The sequence below is a fragment of the Xenopus laevis genome, chromosome 8L, assembly GCF_017654675.1.
Source record: "Xenopus laevis strain J_2021 chromosome 8L, Xenopus_laevis_v10.1, whole genome shotgun sequence".
Lineage (NCBI taxonomy): Eukaryota > Metazoa > Chordata > Amphibia > Anura > Pipidae > Xenopus > Xenopus laevis.
The window spans coordinates 99739665-99754464 of record NC_054385.1 but is presented as its reverse complement, the minus strand read 5'-3'; the positions used below and the strand labels follow the sequence as shown (position 1 = coordinate 99754464).

Genomic DNA, 14800 nt, shown 5'->3' with positions numbered 1-14800 from the left:
AGGATCTTTTGCCTGTGACATTGTATTTGCAAAAATACAATATAATGTTTTTACAATAAGCCCCCATATACATATTTTTAGCATTCTACTCCTTTGTAAGTTGCAGATTAATGGGAAAGGAGACTGTTGGATTTATTTCATACCTCGCCGTCTCCCCCCCCCCCAGTTCTATGAGCATACCACTGGCTTAGCTTGCCATTTTAGGCTACTTTAAGATGCCATTGTCTCTCTGGATGACTGACTACAACATTCCTTTTTACTTTCCATAGCCCTCCCCCAATTTGTTTAACAAAAAAGCATAAAATTGGGGAGGAGGGGTTTCTCCATTAGCCCTGGGGCATGAAATGACATTGCCTGCACAGGTATATGCCAAAAACGACACCAACATAGGTATTCCCTTACACAAAGCACAATTTATATGCAAGGTTTGGGTATGTTAGCCCTCTAAGATAATTTGGTAGACAGGTTTTACCCCAAGCTGAGTCGCCATTTGCGAATAGCAGTTACAGCTCTGTCTATCAGCCTTTGCCTGATCTCCTATTGCTCCTATTTATCATAATAATTACTGTATATTCAGTTGACAATGAAAAGTCAATAACGCAGGAATTACAAGGCTGACCATCACATAAAGCTGAATGGGGCAGGTGCATTTTTTTGGGCTGGAGCTCTGTGCCACCCCATCTGTATCCATAGGCAGAAGCAATTGACATCTCTGAGAAATGGATAACTATCTCCTCCTAGGATGCTCCACTGATTACATACTAATAGAGGCATACCAAGTTAGGGAGCTATATATATATTATAATCATAGATTTGAAAGTAAACTCACCAGTTTAATGGAGAGCCCAGATGCCCTGAGCCTATAGCTTATAGCCTATAGAGGATTTACACCAAAATGAATATCTTGGCAGGCACTCAAAGGAGGATTACAACATGGGCATACTTGTTACTTTGCGTGTTTTGTGCTAGATCTAGTACTTAATCATAGGCACCAATGATTGAGTGATAGATATAGCACAAAACTCCTTTGAGTGACTGCCAAGATATTCTAGTAAGGGAGTTAACCCAGCTGTTTCTGGGGAGGGGGGGTATGTTAAGAGACCTGTGATGTCTTGAATGATTCACAATTTTAATATACGTCCAAGAAATATGGGTTTGGAACCATAACAATATGTTATTGTGTCGCCCACAAACTACTAGTGACAGATTTATCAAAATGTGAGATTAGAGAAAGACCACAGACCACAGTAAAAATTCATCCACTTTCTATTCATTCCGATGAAGTGTATTTAGACGTGTATTTATCAATGGGTGGAAGTTAGAAGTCACAATTTCATAAATACACTTCTAAAAATCCCATAGGAATGACTAGAAAGTGAGTGAATTTTTCTGTGGTCAATTTTAATTTCACATTTTCATAAATCTGCCCCATAAAGTTAAATCACAGCTTGCCAGCAGCAAAAGGGTTTGGGAACTGGAATAACAATCATCCAACATTTTACAAGACCTTCAACACCATGTGAATGAGAATTGTGTGTCGACTTACCTCCATCTTGATAAGTGAGGTAAAAGGGACAAAGCACTCTTGTGTACAGATCAACGATAAATGACTTGTACAGCTATGGGACCTGTTATCCCAAATGCTAAGGACCTGAAGTTTTCTGGATAATGGATATTTCTGTCGGATTTAGATCTTCATACCTTAAGGCTACTAAAAAATCATTTAAACATTAAATATACACAATAGAATTGTTTTGCCTCCAGTAAGGATTCATTATATCTCCGTTTAGATCAAGTACGAAGTTCTGTTTTATTTATAGAGAAAAAGGAAGTCATTTTTAAAAAAATATATATTTTGTAGACAAAATAGAGTCTATGGGAGGTGGCCTTCCTGTATTTCGAAGCTTTCCTGATAATGGTTCCCATACCTGTACAAGATAATTAAAGCAAATTCCCTTTACATCTTTTGCGAGTTGTACACGTATGGGATCTGTTTCCGGAAAGCTTCAAATTACAGGAAGGCCATCTCCCATAGACTCCATTTTATTCAAATAATTGAAAACATTTAAATTGATTTCCTTTTTCTCTGTAATAATAAAAGTGTGCTTGAGCCAAACTAAGATATAATTATTCCTTTATTTGATGTTTAATTGATTTCTTTATTAGACTTGAAGATCCAAACTACGGTAAAAGCCTAGGTGCTGAGCATTCTGGATAACAGGTTCCATACCTGTATTTATACTTCACACAATGCTGACACTATCAGCACCTTTATCATTATGCTGTCAGTATTGGAACATGTGACATAATTGTGACTCAATGACATCGGCTGCTTTTAGGTCCAGCTGCCAACAGTTTAATGACAGACAAGTGATTCCATGCACACTGTATTGGTCCATCAGGGAAGGCCGATTCCACGAAATCCATCAGGCATTCATTTGCCTTGTGAATGGAAACATGTGAGTCACAATCCTTGGGCACAAAATGCCCCTGTAATTTCATATAAACAAACAAGAGCTCTCAGGTACATATAATTAATGATTCATTCTGTAAAGATTGATATAGTAAGTACTATTTCCTCTCCGATGAAAGAAATGAACATGTTCTCTTTGCTATGGCTGTTACTATTGAGAGTTATGCTTTAACAGGAAAATGTCTATCTCTTGTACCATAAGTGCTGCTGTAAATAGCGTGGCTAAAATGATCTCACCAACAGCTGCCAAATTCTTCTGCTCCCAGAAAGTTAACATGAAGGGCAGAGAAGCACTTTGAGTTTTAGCCTGTACAGGCTTAGCTTTATCTAATGGTGTCATTTTGTCTCTTGTCACTCATTGACTGTTTTGAAAGAATGCAATATACTGCCTAGTAACTCACCCCAGCAATCCTGATTGGCTGTCATAATACACCCCATGTCTTTTCTATAAATACGCAGTAATATATATAGGCATAGATAAATCTGGCAGTTTAAATGTATTTCCAAAATACATCCCAAAATTGCAGCTCACTCTGAATTGTAATGTAGTGCAAATGTGGTACAAATTCATTTTTATTCACTTTTATAAAACCAGTAAGTATCAAAAAAGTTGAAAAATGAACATTATGGCATAAGCTACAGCTTGCTCTTTATATAGGTGATCTGTTTAGACTCAAAGTATAACTTGTAAAGACATTACCACAGTTGGTCATTGCAACCCTTTCTATGTAATGTTTAGTAAATAGGACTCCTAGGGACAAATTTACTAAAGGGCGAAGTGGCTAACACTAGCGAAAATTCGCCAGCGTGACGTCATTTTGTTACTTCGCCGGGTGCTAGAGTAAATTCGCTAGCGAAGTCGACCTACTCTAGCGATACTTCGCACCCTTACGCCAGGCGAAGTTGTGCTATGACGAAGGGACGTAACTATGCTAATTCACTAACTTGCGGATTTTACTGAACGCTACCTCTTGCGCCAGACTTGCCTTCGCCACCTCAGACCAGGCGAAGTGCAATAGAGTAGATAGGGCTTGCTTCAAAAAAAGTTGAAAAGTCCCAAAAAACGCTGGTGTCTTTTACTTTTTCAAGGGTGATAGGCTGAAAAAGATCGTCAATTTTTTTGGGGGTACCCTCCATCCCCCCTACATTTCCTAAAACATGTATAGGGCAAAATAACAACTCTATTTTATGAAGCTTTCCCAGGTTTGTGTAGTGTAATGTATTTGCTGCTACATATACGTCCATTGTACTGTAACTTGTGCCGTATGCAAATTAGGCATCGCTAGCTAACTTCGCTTTGCTTGATGAATTAACGTTAACTTTCGCCTCTCTGAGCGCAACTTTGGATTTTAATGAATTAACGGCGCCCTGGCGAAGTACGGCAAAGCCAACGCTGGTGCAACCTCGAAGGTAAGTAAATTTGCCCCCTATACAGGTATGAGACCTGAATGCTCTGGACCTGTGATTTTCCAGATAAGGGTTCTTTCAGTAATTTTTAAGTCTACTAAAAAATCATTTCAACATTAAATAAACCCAACAGGACTGTTTTACCTCCAGTAAGGATTAATTATATCTTAATTGAGATCATGTACAAACTACTGTTTTATTATTACAGAGAAAAAGCAAATCATTTTTAAAATTTTGAATTATATGCATAAAAATGGAGTCTAAGGGCAGAGAAACACACTACTATTTTGGGAGATTAGTCGCCCAGCAACAAAATGCTTCTTGTTCGGGCGACTAATCTCCTCTAGAATGTAAATCCCCGGCAGGTTGGCACTCTGATCGCTTTGGCTTTCAGAAGTCACCCAAAGTTTCCCTGTGAGGCAACTTCGGGCGACTTCGAAAAATGAAGCATTCTGAGTGCCATCCCGCCGGCGATTTACATTCTAGCCCTCGGGAAGCCAGTTCGGGGAGAAAAGTCGCCCGAAGAAGCGATTTGTTTCTGGATGACTAATCTCCCGAAATAGCAGCGTGTGTATCTGCCCTAAGAGAGATGTCCTTGCAGCTTATTGGATAAAGGCTTTCCAGATAACAGATCCCATACTGTATTTGCTATACTTGAATGGTGTCTCTCTAACCTTTAAATGAATTGACATGCCTCATTATTACAGAACAGGTGTTCAGTTGATAAAAAAGAGATACAAGCATTATAGGTTCAACGCATGGCTGAACCAGGGTTTATTATATATTGTAAACTTATGAGCAGTTCCCCACAATCACTGCACTTTCTTATGCTTACCCTACACTGGGGTAATTAACTTTGAATACAAAAATAGGGCTAGCAGTTGTGAGAGGCAAATTCATTTAGCATAATAAAGATTGGCCTTTAGATATCATTGGCACTAGCCTAGTGCAGTGCCAATGATATCTCTTAACATAAATGTCTGAGGTCAGAACATTGATCTGTGTGTCTTTCATAGGCTGCAGCTAAAGCTGAGATGGTTTGCCAACTGGTAACTATGCACTATGAATGGAACCTTGGTCTGATACAAGCACAACATTTTCCTACAATGGCTTTGATGTATTTATTTAAGGGCCACTATACCTCCAGTTTTTTCCAGCAGAGCTTTTAGGAGAGAGGTATAATACACCTATACTAGAACAGATGTATAATTTATCTCTGTATAAGCCATAAGAAGAACTAGGAAGTTGAACTGCAGTTCAGTAGCACTGCTACTTTGTTATTTATTAAAATCTGAATGCTAAAATCTTGAAAACATTTTTCACTAGAAAACTAAAAATTTTAGAGGAAAAAAAACTTGAATTATTCGAGATGTATTATACCCCAATGCTGCAAAAAGCCAGAATGGGAAAAATTTTAGCTAAAATTCGGTGGGAGAGTTTGTTTGTGTTTTTTTTAAAATAAAATATGACATAAATTCAGATTTTAGTAAATAAACCCCTAAGGTCCTGAGTTCAATTCCAGCCAGGGAGCTTTCTGCAAGGAGTTTGTATGTGCTCCCTGTGTCTGGGTGGGTTTCCTACCATGTGCCAAAAACATACAGGCATGTTGATTGGCTCCTGATAAAATGTACTACAGTGTCCACCATTTATTCCGTTTGCTATAACTGCAGTAAAGCACTGCGTATCTTGACAGCGCTATATAAATAAATGATGATGATGATGGTGTACTATACTGTGTGTGAATATGATAAGGTCCTTAAATTGTAAGATCCAATGGGGCGGTGACTGATGCATAATTTCTGTGAAGAGCTGCTGGTATTTATATTTTCTGAAATATAAATACCAGAAAATGAAATAAATACTACAGAGTGTCATTTCCAGCCCTGTATGGCTGGTTGTTGTCATGTAATTCCCTGAAATGATAGGAAACAACCCATTCTGACTTTTTGTCATGTGATTAAGGGTTAGGCCACACTGGGCATTTTGGGGAGATTTGGTCGCCTGGCGACTAATCGCCTCGTCTTTGCAGCGACCAATCTCCCTAAACGCCATCCCTCACTCTGGGCCGGCTAAAATGAAAAAACCGCTGGCGCTAATCACATGCAGTGGTTCATTTTCCGAAGTCGCCCGAAGTTGCCTCACGAGGAAGCTTCGGGTGACTTCGGAAAACAAATCGCCGCGTGTGATTAGAGCTGGCGTTTTTTTCATTTTAGAGTGAGGGAAGGTGTTTGGGGAGATGGGTCTCAGCAAAGACGCAGCAATTAGTTGCCAGGCGACCAAATCTCCCCAAAACGCCCAGTGTGGCCTTACCCTAAAGCACAACAAGAGGCATATGTCCAACAGATCACTTAATTGCTTAAAGTTGCCTCTGTAAAAAACGTTGCCGATTTAAAAATCAGTTGGCCATACTGCCAGCGATTTCTATTACCAGCAATGGAGTTGCATTTTTGGGAGATTTGTTATGTTGCATCTAAAAAATCGCGGTTGACAAGTCTTGCCGTGTGCCACTGTCCTTTAAGGGGTTGTTTTCAGATTGTTCCCCAGAAATAAAGACTTTTTCAATTACTTTCCATTATTTATTTTTTTACTGTTTTTCCAAAATCTAAGTTGAATGTTCCTGTCTCTGGTGTTTGAGTCTGGCAGCTCAGTAATTCAGGTGCAGATTCTTAACTGTTACAATTTTGCAACATTGAGTTGATACATTTCTCAGCTCAGCAGCATCTCTGGAGCATTAGCAACTATTGTATCAATTCTAACGGCTGCCTGTAATGAAATTCAGGGATTCTGTTCTATCTTCTGCTCAGCAGGCACAAGGATAAGAAATGTATCAACTAAATGTATCAATTTAGAACAGTTTACAGGGTCGGTGACCCCCCTCCCAGAGCTGCTTTAAAAGGGGAAAAAGTACACTTTACACTTCAATTTTTGAAAAATAGTGACACATAGAAAACAGAAAGTAATTGGAAAAAGTCGTTATTTCTGGTGATCTATCTGAAAACAACTAGTTGTTTGAAGGTGAACAACCCCTTTAAGATACAATTAGAGCCACATTCACTTAAGGGTTTGGGGGGAAAAAGAAAACATTAAAGGGCCAGTATACCCCCATCATTGCAATGAATATGGCTTGTGCTAAACTTAATTATTGCCTATTGTTTTAATCATGAAAACTCTGTAGTTTTTGTTATTTCTTGAGCTAAACAGGGCTCCATGTCTGGTCCTTTCAAGGTATAAAATATGTTAGGTGTTATATGTTATTTATCACCTATGTAGTGCATGAGTCTATTTGTCTGTAGGTTAACCCTAAATATCCAAACAATTGAAGATATGAAATATTCTTTAGATTTTACTAGTCACTGAAAATGGCTGGCCAATGCCTGTACTCCTTTGTGTAGCTTTGTGAGGACATTATACGTTTTGCTTTTATCTGTTTTTCTGCGCGCCTCTATTGAGGGCTTTCCTCACCCAAGTATTGCTGTGTAATGCTTTCAGGACCAGGGGCGGTACAAGCGTTGTCTTGAGAAGACGTCAACAGGGAATTTCTCCACCAACTTTCCATATTATTTTTTAACTTAATAGAGATTAAGTATTATAATGATAACTTAGCTGTCCATGTTTGGCTATAGGAGCAAAGTTAATCTTAGTAGTAGCTTTATTTGCACTGTCAGTATTAATTGGCTAGGATAGAAAGTAGGCCTAATATGCTAATTTGTAACCTAATTATGAGTGTGTGGGGTGAGCATGTATTTGTGTTCCCATAAAAAAAAAACACTTGAAGGTAGTTATTGAAATTATAACTAATTTAAAATTATAACTTATATAACCTAGCTAAGCCAAGTAAAGGCATGGATACTGAATAACTGCAGCACACAGCTCCTTCTACAACTCTTTGTATGTAGCATTCCAATTAGCTTCTTTATCTTGAAAGAGCAGAGCAGCATTATCAGTCTTCTTGCATTTCAGGCATCACGCCCTATAGGAATTCACTTATCATGTGTGAACCCATCAGTCAGCATATACTTTGGCCAAAAAAATTTCAGTGTTCAAAACCAAAAAAGTGCACCTGAAGCATCCACTGAATAACACCGCTAATAAATACAGTGTAAACAACAATGATCTGGTATATTTCTAATTCAACAAGGAGCCGTTATTATAGATAGCATTGGCCAGCAATCCCTTAGCTATTCCGTAGTCCTGTAGTAAAGGGGTGGTTCACGTTTAAACAACTTTTTAATTAGCCTTCATTTTCTATAGTTGTTTTAATTATTTGCCTTCTTCTGTCTGTTTCCAGCTTTCAAATGGGGGTCACTGACTCCTTCTAAAAATCAAATGCTCTGTAAGGCTATGAATGTATTGTTTTGTGTATGTACTTTTTATTACTCATCGTTCTATTCAGGTCATTTTCCAGTCTCATATTCAAATCAGTGCATGGTTGCTATGGTAATTGTGACCCTAGCAACCAAACTGCTGAAATAGCAAAGTGGAGAGCTGCTGAATAATTCAAAAACAGCAAATGATAAAAAATTTAATCCATTTGCAAATTGTCTCAGAATATCACTCTTTGGGGCAAATTCACTAACCGGCAAAAATTCGCCAGCGCTGGCTTCGCGCACATCGCAACACTTCGCCAGGTGAAAATTCACCTGGACAATGCTAATTCACGAAGATCAGAAGTTGCGCACAGGGTACCGAAAACTGGCGAAATTACGCCAGCAAAATTACGCTCAGCAGTTCGAAGTTACGCTAGCGTTGGCTAATTTGCATACGGCGTGCAGTTAAAGTACAATGGACGTATATGCTGCAGCAAATACATTACACTACACAAGCCCAGGGAACCTTAATAAATGATATAAAGTTGTTATATTGCCCTACACATGTGCACACAGTATAGTTTAGGTGCCATATGTTAGCAAATGTAGGGGGGAAGGAGGGTACCCCCAAAAAAAGTTTACGATCTTTTTCAGTCTATCACCCTTTAAATAGGAAAAAGCTTCATATTTATACCATTCTACTTTGCACTTGAGGCTGAAAGAGACAGGTGTACATCTTGTTATGCTCAGATAATTCTCTCAAATACTAGGAAATTGGTGTCTCTACACATCTCTTCTATCTCATTCATTAGCCTTTCATCTGTCTACTAGATATTTATGTTATGTTTATTATTTTATACATATGTGTTGTTTGAATGTACAGCACAATGTATACAAGTAGTGCAATATAAATCACAATATACAGCCAATACATACATATATTTTTGTTTATGCCCCCTTTTTATCCAAAGTCCATCAGTTTTTGCCACTTCCTCCTCCCAGACATACAGTTATGCATCCCTGCAAATCTGCACCTGGGTAGTAACCCCTGGCATCCAGTCAGTGATTCACCTTCTTCTGCCAGGCTGCAGGTAGAACAACAAAGGCAAAGATTTGACTATTTGCCATATGTTACTACCCAGTTTGAAAGCTGCCCAGTGTTCATAAAAAAAGCCCTGAAGAGGACATCTAAAATGCCTTTATTGCTGTAACTCCGTCCAGACGGACATATCTTCTCAGTTTTTAAATTCTACAGGAAAGTGTTAGATTGTGCAATATATAGCCCATTATGGGCGCATTCAGTCTACCAATACCAAAAAAGCATATTTTAGGACACTTGTCCATGGTACCTAAATTCACCATGTTTAATTGTGCCTCCAACAAAAAAACTACAATATTTTTGACAGATATAGGAGGTCGGGCATACAGGCAGGTCATGATCACACAGTTACCTGCCCTTCAGTTGTGTGTGATTTAGCAGGCATAGCACTGAGTTTCTGTATTATGGCACAACAAGCTACGCACTATATTTACAGCCTAGTCAAGGCAAGACCTAAGTACATCAGGGCTTTCTTGCATCTCATTTCCTTATCATAAGACCGAACTCTACTATGTCAAAAGGCATCAGGACAAAACCTGCTAATAAGTAGCACATGCAGTAGCACTCATAATAAATTCTATTTACAAATATTTCATTATAATAACTTGTCCCTTCCTAAACAGCTTGTACTTACTGGTTCTTCTGGTTTTAGCGATTTCACATAACATTACTGCCATGTACATAACTGTATTCATTTGTTTTTAATAACATGCAACACCAACAACTATTCCATGGGTGCCTGCTCTGCTCAATCGATCCTGTGCAAGGTTTCTGAATGATTTACACGCTCAGAAAAAAAAGCCCTGTTACACAAATGCGCACATAGTCACACAAAGCCCAAGCGATACATATGAAAGGGCTAAACACAATCTTTTGGACCTTTCACTGTAGAATACTGGCCTTTATGAAACGATAGTAATTTAAGCATATTGGCCTTTGTTTAACCTCTGTATCTAAATTCATAGATACACAGAGAGGCAATATAAATACAGTATAAATATATATATACTGTACAATATATATATATATAAATATATTCTGATTATATATACATCAAATTTCCATACTTCCATCTAACCTGCAGCCAATCAAGCAGTACCTGCCGCATAAAATACTTTACCTTGTTCTCTCCAGCTTTTCTTGACACTGTTTCGGTGGCACAGTTGAAAGGCATGAAAGTGAAGGACAAAGAAGAAAGAACAGCTGAAAAAAACGTACAACTACACCGTTATGCTGCAGTCCCCATTGCACTGGCTGAGGACCCGCCCATGTTAAAAATAAAGTTATCAGCAAGTGAGCAATGGCATTCCTGAGGGGGTGAGATATTCTCTGTATACAGTCAGCTGTGGAATGGCATGGCTTCTGTCACTCATTCAGTACGACACAACATTTGGTTAAGCACAGAACTCAAAGGCTCAGTTAAGGAGCCCAAAATATTACCCAAGTCACAAGGAAACAGACACACACCATTCACTTTGCCAAGTGAATTCTTATCTGCCTGCATCTACTCTGTGTACATTTCAAGTTATTGATTTTTACACATTGATGTTTACTGTTTATTTTCTAGGGATGCGCCGAATCCACTATTGGGATTCAGCTAAATCCCCGAATCCTTTGTGAAAGATTCCAAATTTGAATATGCAAATTATGGGCAGTAAAGGAAAAAGTGGAAAAACATTCTTCTATTGTGACGAAAAGTCACGTGATTTCCCTACCCACCCCTAATTTTCATATGCAAATTAGGATTCGGTCGGCCAGGCAGAAGGATTCGGCCGAATCCGAATCCTGCTGAAAAATGCCAAATCCTGGTTAGATCCCAAACCGAATCCTGGATTTGGTGCATTCCTATTATTTTCCTGGAAGTTCCTGGAAATTATAGTTTTAGACTTATGTTTGGGGCACTCAGATTGATGTTTTCTGTTCAACATAACATTGTAAAATGACCTCAAGACCAGTTTTAGGGAGAAAGCAGAAGTGGCATTTGGCTTGGGTTCTAAACCTAGAAAGGGGCCCCCTTGGCAAAAATGTGAACAGTGTATCTACAAATTAAACTGTGCAGTGATATTCTTAGCATGAATATCAGGGAAGCCAAAGCTCTGGTCCGCCAGATGCTCTTGAACAATAACTCTTGGCATCACTTATTTAGATTTCTATGCTCAATTTGGGGCCCAAACCTTCCCTTATTGACCCAGCCCCTACTTTAAAATATCAAGTGTGTTCAGCCCAGGGAATATATTTTCTTCTACTACCTTAATGCCATGGGCACCCCAGAGAACATATTTTCTTTAGCAACCACCATGCCTTGGGTGTTGACAAACCAGCTAATGAGATAAAAAGCTGTGCGTGGGAGGCTGGAAACTGCAGATACTCAAGCAGCTCAACTGTCACTGCTTAGAAAGATCTGTAAGATCCTGCTCTGGGCTTCTATCATTCATCTTTGACTTTAGAGATACACTGTAACGTACAGCCTTTGCCATATTCTCTGGATTTGTTGCTTTTTGTTACACTGCAGAAAGTGTGGTACTGTTCTAAGCTTTACCTTTAGTTGGCAAGTGAGACCAAAATGTAAACTTTGACAATTATTTTTGTCAGTTGCAAGAGACAGGAGTGATATGGAAGATGGGTAGAGTTGAAGAAGAAGGTATCTGAGAAATGTCAAGAAAAAAACACATACTATGCTGCCCCCTAGCTTTCTGTTAGGATAACTGCTGTGGTAGATAACATATGCCAATCATTCCTTTTCTCTAGACAGTGTGAATTGAGAGAGAGAGACAGAGAGAGAGAGAGAGAGAGAGAGAGAGAGAGCCTGTGTGTGTCTGGGATCCTGACACTAAGGATCCTATGTGCCTGTGCACACATTGTCACCGTGGGGAAGGTCTGCAACTATACTGTTTTTTCTTTTTTTTTATATTATTGATCGGAGACTGCTGCCAAAAGCTAATTTTGTTGTTTGCAAAGAAAAAATTTCCTTTATTTTGTACCTGTTGCTGCCAGCTGAAATAAAAGCCACTTTTTCTTTAAGAGACTCTTGCTGACACTCTGTTGCAACCTGTCATAATGCAATCAAACTTTGCATGTTCCTACAGAAGTAAGCTGCATTTTAATACAGCTATGGGATCCATTATATGGTAACCCATTATCCAGAGAACTCTAAATGATGAAAAGGCAATCTCCCATAAACTCCATTATAATCAAAATGTTTAAAAATTATCTCATTTTTCTTTGTAATAATAAAACCATATGGCAAGGTCACTTCAACAGTACATTGCTGTCAAGCCACCCTCTACTGAATTTTGCACCATTGGACTCTTTTTTTATCAGAAAAGTCATGGCATTATTGGTATGTCTTTCTTTAAACCTAGCATGGCCACCCACACCAGGAGCCCCCTCCCCAACTTTGCCACACTTTGGATATGGAAAACAATTTTAAGTTGATGTGTCTATTAAGTGCCTAAAAAGGGATTGTTCACCTTCCAAATACTTTTTTCTAGGGATGCACCGAATCCACTGTTTTGGATTAGGCCGAACCCCTGAATCCTTAGTGAAAGATTCGGCCGAATACCGAACCGAATCCGAATCATAATTTGCATATGCATATTCCCAAACATTTTTTACTTCCTTGTTTCGTGACAAAAAGTCACACGACTTCCCTCCCCACCCCTAAATTGCATATGCAAATTAGGATTGGATTCGGCCCGGCAGAAGGATTAGCCGAATCTGAATCCTGCTGATAAAGCCCGAATCCTGGATTTGGTGCATCCCTACTTTTTTCAGTTCAATTGTTTTCAGATTGTTCTTCAGAAATAAAGACTTTTTTTAAAATGACTTTCCATTACTTATTTGTTACTGTTTTTTTCAAAATCTAAGTTTTTTGATTGAATGTTCGTGTCTCTGGTGTTTGAGTCTGGCAGCTTAGTAATTCAGGTGGAGACTCTAAATTGTTACAATTTTGCAACATTTAGTTGATACATTTCTCAGCAGAATCTCAGGACTATTATCAACTATTGTATCAATTCTAACAGCTGCCTGTAATGAAACCCAGATATTCTGCTCAGCAGGGACAAAGATAACAAATGTATCAATTTAGAACAGTTTACAGGGTCGGTGACCCCCCTCCTCCCAGAGCTGCTTTAGAAGGTGAAACCTGACACTTGAATATTAGAAAAATGGTCACACATACAAAATAGAAATCGTAATTGGGAAAAAGTCGTAATTTTGGTCTGAAAACAACTAGGTGTTTGAAGATGAACGACACCTTTAAGGAATATGTTCCCCTACAGTGTATATGCTAATAGGTGCCCCATATCATTCATATATTACTTTGATAACAGGACGTGTACAATAAAGGGATGGTTCACACCTTTAAGTTAACTTTGAGCATGTTATAGATTGGTCAATTCTAAGGAACATTTCAATTGGCCTTAATTTTTTCTTTTTTTAAAGTTAAATTGTATGCCTTTTTTTCAGACTCTTTACAGCTTTTAAATGGGAGGGTCACTGACCCCATCTATAAACACATTTTCTGTAAGGCTGCAACTTTATTGTTATTGCTACTTTTTATTACTCCTCTTTCTATTTGGGCCCTCTCCTAATCATATACCAGTGTCTTATTCAAATCAATGCATGGTTTCTTGGGTAGCTTGGACTCTAGCAACAAGATGGCTGAAACTGGAGAGCTGCTGAATAAAAACTAATAACTCAGAAACCACAAATAATATAAAAAATGAAACCCGATTTCAAATTGTCTCAATATCACTCTCTACATCATACTAAAAGTTAATTTAAAGGTCAACAACCCCTTTAAAGTAGACCTGTCACCCAGATACAAAAAGCTGTATTATAAAAGTCCTTTTCAAGTGAAACATGAAATCCAATTTCTATTTTTTTATTAAAGCATTCATAGCTGTTGTAAACTCATTTAAAAATCTCAGCTGTCAATTAAATATTGTCTGCCCCTCCTCTATGCCTCAGGCTTAGAGACGGGGCAGATAATTACTTTCAATTTCCATTCAGCCCTTCCTAGATGTCACTGCTCTCCCCACATTCCCCTGTTCTCTTCATCGTTTAATTGTGTAGTCAGTACATGGGGATGGACATCAGGTCCCCCATTCTGGTGCACAAACAAAATTCTGAGATGATGCAAGGCTTGCTTTAATAACTGTAAGGAAATCTGTCTTAACTGGGATTGGGGGTGCTGTAAGTCGGCCGCGGGGACGCCCGCCACGCCGGCCGCGGGGACGCCCGCCTCGTGGTTCCACCATCTTGACTCCTTAGGACGCGCGCGCCCGCGTCTCGTTTCCTTTATTGACGTGGACGCGCGTGCGTCGATCCTGACGCGTGTGCGCCGATTTTGGCGCGAAAACCTTTGCGTCCAAACAAGGTATAAATAGGCCACTTCCACTCCCAGCAAACTGCCCGTGATAGAACTTGTTTCTGGTGCTCTGTTCTGAAGCCTTGTGCTATTTTGTCTGTTTGAATCTGATTATCCGTGTTTCACCCAGCCTGTACCTTGAC

At 38.9% G+C, this 14800-nt stretch overlaps 1 protein-coding gene across 2 annotated transcripts in view; it reads right to left on the bottom strand.

The window, feature by feature from the left end:
- Window positions 1–10558, bottom strand: part of sptb.L (spectrin beta, erythrocytic L homeolog) — a 56756-nt gene extending 46198 nt beyond the window's left edge. The window contains exon 1 of one of the 2 annotated variants that reach the window (XM_018231110.2): window positions 10407–10558. The gene's annotated coding sequence lies outside the window, so the exon portion shown is untranslated. Of the gene's footprint in view, window positions 1–2269; window positions 2365–10406 lie in introns of those variants that run through there. The other variant, XM_041573300.1, reaches the window with a different exon arrangement.
- Between the last annotated feature and the right edge of the window lie 4242 nt (window positions 10559–14800).